Source organism: Puma concolor, chromosome C2 (genome assembly GCF_028749965.1).
Source record: "Puma concolor isolate L17-30 chromosome C2, mPumCon1.1.hap2, whole genome shotgun sequence".
In the NCBI taxonomy this organism is placed as follows: Eukaryota; Metazoa; Chordata; class Mammalia; order Carnivora; family Felidae; genus Puma; species Puma concolor.
The window spans coordinates 73,231,472-73,238,529 of NC_141675.1; the positions used below are offsets into that span (position 1 = coordinate 73,231,472).

Below are 7,058 nucleotides of genomic sequence, written 5' to 3' on the forward strand. Positions count from 1 at the left end.
AGAGATTACTTAAAAATAAAATCTTTGAAAAAAAAGAAAGATACACATTAAAATTTATCAGTGATTTCTCTGGCCAAAAATTTGAGAGATGGATAATATTCTTTTGGTTTATTTCTCCTTTAAAATTATTCTACTATCAGTTCGTATTATTTATGTAAGCAAAACCCAAATGAAAGCTTAATATGTCATTTATTGATGGTAATTAATAATTTAATTGTTTGTTTACATTTACCAAGCCAAAAACAAGATCTCAACATAAAATTATTTGATATTTATACAACAGTGGTATCTCTGAAAGTTGTTGTAAATGTGTGCCTCTTTGAACTATATTTCCATAGAGATTATTTACATACCCGTATTAGTTTAGCACTTCCCAATAATTTGAACTTTGGTAAGTCACTTAAACTCTCTGAGCTTCAGAGTGATTATCCATAAAAAAATAAATAACCTCTCTTACGACTAGTTCTTGTCAAGATGGAATAAATGTACCTGTGCATACTTTATAAAACTTTATACTAATATTCTCTTTCGAGAATCTTCTAATTTTTAAGATTATCCAACATTTCTAAGTCCACAAAGACATGTGCAGTATGTTTCTCAATTATATGTTCAGTATGTTATTCAATTATATGCAATCCATGAGGCATTGCCAACCCAGCAAGACGGCGTTGTTCTCATTAATAGGTTGGGCCACTGTTCTTAGAGCTTTGGAGATCTACCATAAAAATAGGAGTTTATCTTGCCTGTTGAAAGTTTCCGAGAGGTGCACCTGGGTGGCTAAGTTGGTTAAGCATCCAACTCTTGGTTTCAGCTCAGGTCGTGATCTCACAGTTCATGGGTTCGAGTCCCATATCAGGCTCTGTGCTGACCATGCAGGGCCTGCTTGGGATTCTCTGTCTTTCTCTCCCTTTCCCTCTCTCTCCCTCTCCTCTGTTCATGCTCTCTCTCTCTCTCTCAAAATAAATAAATAAACTTTAAAAAACAAAAACGTTTCTGTGAAACTGATTCAAGCTTAATACATTGAATGATCCTATTCAGCAAGATGCCAAGCCTAACAAAATAGCTAATAATAATGCTCATGCTAATTTTAACTCCCTGCTCTTTTTATAACCATATACAGAAGGATCCAAAACTAAAGAGTCATGCTTCTCCCTAGTATGGTCAACAAGTCAGTTATTTCAGTCATTAAAATTCCTTTTTCACTCTACCTCCTTATACTCTTCATAACCTGAGAAATCAATTTACATATGCTGATCCTGAGATATGATTTAACCCCCATTTCATATGTTGAGTTCTATCTCTGTCTCTCCTGGCTTCATTAGACACCTGTTTCCTGTACATTATTGGAAACCACAATGTTATGCCATTAGAGACTTTAGTTATAGAAAGTAATTTTCCTTACAATAAAATTCTTTTCTACTTTGCATGAGCAGAGTCCTTCCCTCAGGTCAGCTTTTGATGAATAACTCATAAAATCATACTGGCAATGCTGGTAAACATATTCACTTGAAGAAACCAAGGCGATCCTAATTTTGGAATCTTGAAATCTTTTGGCATCTCTGAATTTGAAAGATGATCTGGTTGATGAGCTTACAACAGTGTGTTCTAAACTTCTTTGGGTCTATGACACCATTATGAACATACTGGGACACATCTGAAGGGTGTTTCCCTTCCCCACCCTGCCTGTCATCCACCAGCCCAGGGAAATATTTTGATATACTATTTTCTACCCTAAGCACTTACCAGAATGAATAATGGAAAAGCAACTGCAAAGGGAAACTGAACTCAAGGTGTTCTTTGTCTATCAACAGTTGTATCATTCAATCCTTACTTAATTATAATTTGTTGTATTGGCTTCCACTTTAGACCATCAGTTCTGGTGCTATTTACCCATTAGCTAACATAGTGCTTGTTACAAAGTAGGTGCTGAATAATAATATCTGAAATGAATGAATCCTCTCTCCCAATCCTGGTTCACATTTTCATCAACAAAATCAACCAGTCAAGAGGAGGTGGTCAAGAGGGTTGCTATGTGACTCAATCTTAGAAAATACAGTCTACCAGTGCTGGGTAAAGTTTGGTCTCTGAAATGTGAATCAATCCCTAGTATTACTTATAATAAAAACATTTCCACAATGACAAATGGGTGATATTCAAGTAAAATGTTAAAATATGTTATGCTGGGTTAATGGCAAGAAGTCCTTCACATATTTTATTTTAAAATCAATAGCTACTATCACCTTTTATTATCAGTACTTTGCCTCTAACAATGGCTCTTTCCTCATAATAGGAACCTAGGCTTATTGAACACAAACAGGTGATGAAACTGTCTTATGCACTTTGTATAAATGAATTATTGATTTATTCTTGACAGTATTGTAAGGTAGAGATCATTATTAAGCTTATTTTATAAATTAGAAAATTTTAAAAGAAAAGAAAGCAGTAAATTAGGTAAATTGTCCAAGTTACCAAAACATGTAACAGAGTCATAATTCACATCTGCTTCTTTGAAACCGGAATTCAAGCTCTTAATCTACTAAACTCTATCACTACTGTTTAATACCCAGGATTGCCAGGTTTCTTTTGGTTTGATTCCATTATATTCAGAGAACATACCTTGTATGATTTCAATTAATCATAATTTTCTAAGTTTTGTTCTATGACCCAGAATATTGCCTATTTTAGTGAATGTTCTTACTGCATTGAAGAAAAAAATATATTCTACTGTTATTGGGTAGAATTTCCTATGAATATTAATTAGATCTAGTTGGTCGATTGTGTTTTCCAGTCCTATATCTTTGTTAATTTGCTCTTTACTTGTTCTACCAGTTACTGATTAAGGAGTTTTAAGACTCCCAACTATAATTTTTATTTGTCTAGTTCTATCACTTTTTTCTTAATATATTTTGGAGCTTTGTTGCTAGGTGCATACACATTTAGGATTATTATGACTTCTTAATAAACTAACCCTTTTATCATTATGTAATGTCCATCATTATCCCCGGTTATTTTCCTTGTTCTGAACTCTACTATGTCTGATATTAATCTAGTCACTCAGCTTTCTTTTGATTAGTGTCTGTACTGTATATTTTTTCTATCCTTTTGGTTTTAATCTACTATATTGTTAAATTTAAAGTAAATTTCTTGTAGGAGCACATGGTGTTTCTTATCCATTCTGGAAATTTCTCTTTTTTAATTAGTGTGTTTAGATCATTTACATTTACTGAAGTTATGGTCTATCATTTTAGTATTTGCATTCGGTTTCTTCTTGTATTTTGTTCCTCTGTTTCCATTTCCTACACTCTTTTAGATTATTTGAAATTTTGGTACTCCATTTTTTTAAGTTTATTTATTTATTTTGAAAGGGAGAGAGAGAGCAGGAGGGGGACAAAGTGGGGGAAGAGAGAATATCAAGAAGGCTCCACATTGGCAACACAGAACCCAATGCAGGGCTCCAACACACAAACCATGAGATCATGACTTGAGCCAAAACCAAGAGTCAGATGCTTAAATAACTGAGCCACTCAGGAATCCCTGTACTCCATTTTAATATACCTATTATGTTTTTAAATTATGTATCTTTGCATAATTTTTTTTACTGGCTTCTCTAAGGAGTATAATATACATAGTTAAGTTTTCACAATCTACTTAAAATTAATATTTTACCACTTCAAGTGGAATGTAGAAATCTGATCAAGATATAGATCCTTTTAGTGCTCCCTCTTTATGTTGCAGTTGGCATATGTATTATAAATCTACATATATTGAAAACCTCATTAGACAATGTTACAACTTTTGCTTTTAACTGCCATATATTGTTTAAAGAACTTAAGGAGAATAGTCTATTATATTTGCCCACATTTTTACCATTCCAGTTACAGGCTCCTCTCTGGTGTTATTTCTTTTCCATCTGAAGAATTCATCCATTGTTTCTTTTAGAGCAGTTTGCTAGTGATGAATTCCTTTAGTTTTCCCATATCAAGAATATCTTTATTTCACCTTTATTAACTGAAAGAAATGTTTACTGGATATAAAACTCTGGATTCTTTTCTTTTTTTAAGTTTATTTATTTATTTTGAGAGAGAGAGAGCATGAGTGGAGGATGGGCAGGGAGAGAGAGAATCACAACCTGGCTCCATGCTGTCAGCACACAGCCTGACACAGGGCTCAATCCCACGAACCATGAGATCATAACCTGAGCCAAAATCAAGAGTCCTACACAAAACCAACTGAGCCACCAAGGAGCCCCTGGCTTCATATCTTTCAGCACTTTAAAAATCTTGTGGAGGGGCGCCTGGGTGGCGCAGTCGGTTAAGCGTCCGACTTCAGCCAGGTCACGATCTCGCGGTCCGTGAGTTCGAGCCCCGCGTCGGGCTCTGGGCTGGTGGCTCGGAGCCTGGAGCCTGTTTCCGATTCTGTGTCTCCCTCTCTCTCTGCCCCTCCCCCGTTCATGCTCTGTCTCTCTCTGTCCCAAAAAAAAATAAATAAAAAGTCTTTAAAAAAAAAAAAAAATCTTGTGGCAATTCCCTTCCTTCTGGCTTGGCGTTTTCAATGAGAAATTCTCATTTATTCAACTCACTTTTCCTTTATATTTAATGCTTCATTTTTCTCTAGCTCCGTACAGGACTTTTTGTCTTCAGTTTTTAACAGCTTGAATTTCATGCACCTGGGTGTGGATTTCTCTGAATTTATCCTGTTTATGATTCACCAAGCTTCTTGAATATATACGTATATGTTTCACTAAATTTGGAGACTTTCCAGCCATTAATTACTTTTTTGTTTGGGTTGTTTTCAAGTTTTTTTTTTAATTTATTTATTTATTTTGAGAGAGAGGGAAAGAGAGAGAGAGAGAGCAAGCATTGTGAGTGGGGGAGAGGCAGAAAGAGAAAGAGAGAGAGAGAATCCCAAGCAGGCTCCATGCTGTCAGTGTGGAATCATGACCTGAGCCAAAATCAAGAGTCAGATGTTCAACTAACTGAGCCACCCAGGCACCCCATAAGTGTTTATTTTAATCACCTGGTGCTCATCAAGACACGTGCACTCCTTAATCTCCATCACCTATTTCACTCATTCCTCCCGCCTACCTCTCTTCTGGTAACCATCAGTTTTCTGTAGTTACGAGTCTGTTTCTTGATTTGCCTCTCTGTCTCTCTCTCTTTTTTCCCCCTTTTGCTCATTTGTTTTGTTTCTTAAATTCCACGTATAAATGAAATCTTATGGTATTTGCCTTTCTCTGACTGACTTATTTCCTTTAGCATTATGTTCTCTAGCTCCATCCATGTCATTGCAAAATGGCAAGATTTCATTCTTTCTGATGACTAATATTCCATTGTATTATATATACCACCTCTTTTTTATGCATGCATCAATCGATGGACACTTGGGCTGCTTCCATATCTTCTTGGCTATTGCAAATAATGCTGCTATGAGCATAGGGGTGCATGCGTTGCTTTGAATTAGTGTTTTGGCAGTTTTGGGTAAATACCCAGTAGTGCCATTGCTGGATCATAAGGTAGTTCTATTTTTAACTTTTGAGGAACCTCCATACTGTTTTCCTCCATACTGGCTGCACCAGTTTAAATTCCCACCAACATTGCAAGAGCGTTCCTTTTTCTCCACATCCTTGCCAACACCTGTTGTTTCTTGTGTTAATTTTAGCCATTCTGACAGGTGTGAAGTGATATTTCATTGCAGTTTTGATTTGCATTTCCCTGAAGAAGAGTGATGTTGAGCATCTTTTCATGTATCTGTTGGCCATCTGTCTGTCTGCTTTGGAGAAATATCTGTTCATGTCTTCTGCCCATTTTGTAATTGGATTATTTGTTTTTTGGGTGTTGAGTTAAGTTCTTTATATGTTTTGGGTGCTAGCACTTTATTGGATATGTCATTAGAGATATCTTCTCCCATTGTGTAGATTGCCATTTAGTTTTGTTGATTGTTTCCTTCAATGAGCAGAAGCTTTTTATTTTGATGTAGTCCCAATAGTTTGTCTTTGCTTTTGTTTCTCTTGCCTCAAGGACCTATGTAGAAAAAAGTTGCTATAGCAAATGTCAGAGAAATTACTGCCTGTGCTTGCTTCTAGGATTTTTAAGATTTCAGGTCTCACATTTAGGCCTTTAATACATTTTGAGTGTATTTTTATGTGTGGTGTAAGAAAGTGGTCCAGTTTTCTTCTTTTGTATATTGCTGTCTATTTTTCCCAGTACCATTTGCTGAAGAGACTGTCTTTTTCCCTTTGCATATTCTTGCCTTCTTTGTCAAAGATTAATTGACCATATAATTATGGGTTTATTTCTGGATTTTCTATTGTATTCAACTGATCTATGTGTTTATTTTTGTGCCATCACCATACTGTTTTGATTACTACTTTGTAATATAACTTGAAGTCCAGAATTGTGGTGCCTCTAGCTTTGCTTTTCTTTTTCAAGATTGCTTTGGATATTCAGGGTTTTTTGTAGTTCCATGCAAATTTTAGGATTATTTGTTCTAGTTCTGTGAAAAATACTATTGGCATTTTGATAGGGATGGAATTAAATGTATATATTGCTTTGGGCAGTATAGACATTTTAATAATGTTTGTTCTCCCAATCCATGTGCATGGAATGTCTTTCCATTTCTAAAGACATGGAATACTTCATAAATTTGCATGCTATTCTTGCACAGGGCATGCTAATCTTCTCTGTATTGTCCCCCTGCTTGTGTGCTTTCTCTCTCTCTAAAAATTAATAAATAAAAAAGTAAATAAGTAAATAAATAAATAAATAAATAGCTATACAGATTGTTAAGAAGCTTCTTCTAAATCTGTGATGCTGGTTTAAAATTTTTTTTTTCAACGTTTTTTATTTATTTTTGGGACAGAGAGAGACAGAGCATGAACGGGGGGAGGGGCAGAGAGAAAGGGAGACACAGAATCGGAAACAGGCTCCAAGCCATCAGCCCAGAGCCTGACGCGGGGCTCGAACTCACGGACCGCGAGATCGTGACCTGGCTGAAGTCGGACGCTTAACCGACTGCGCCACCCAGGCGCCCCTGTGATGCTGGTTTAATGTGACTGCTAA

The 7,058-nt window shown here is 35.8% G+C and overlaps 1 non-coding gene across 1 annotated transcript; it reads right to left on the reverse strand.

Annotated features, from left to right (window-relative positions):
* Window positions 1-6,618: 6,618 nt before the first annotated feature.
* On the reverse strand, window positions 6,619-6,722 carry LOC112850571 (U6 spliceosomal RNA). The gene has a single exon (XR_003222685.1). It is a non-coding gene; the product is annotated as a U6 spliceosomal RNA (small nuclear RNA).
* Window positions 6,723-7,058: the final 336 nt, after the last annotated feature.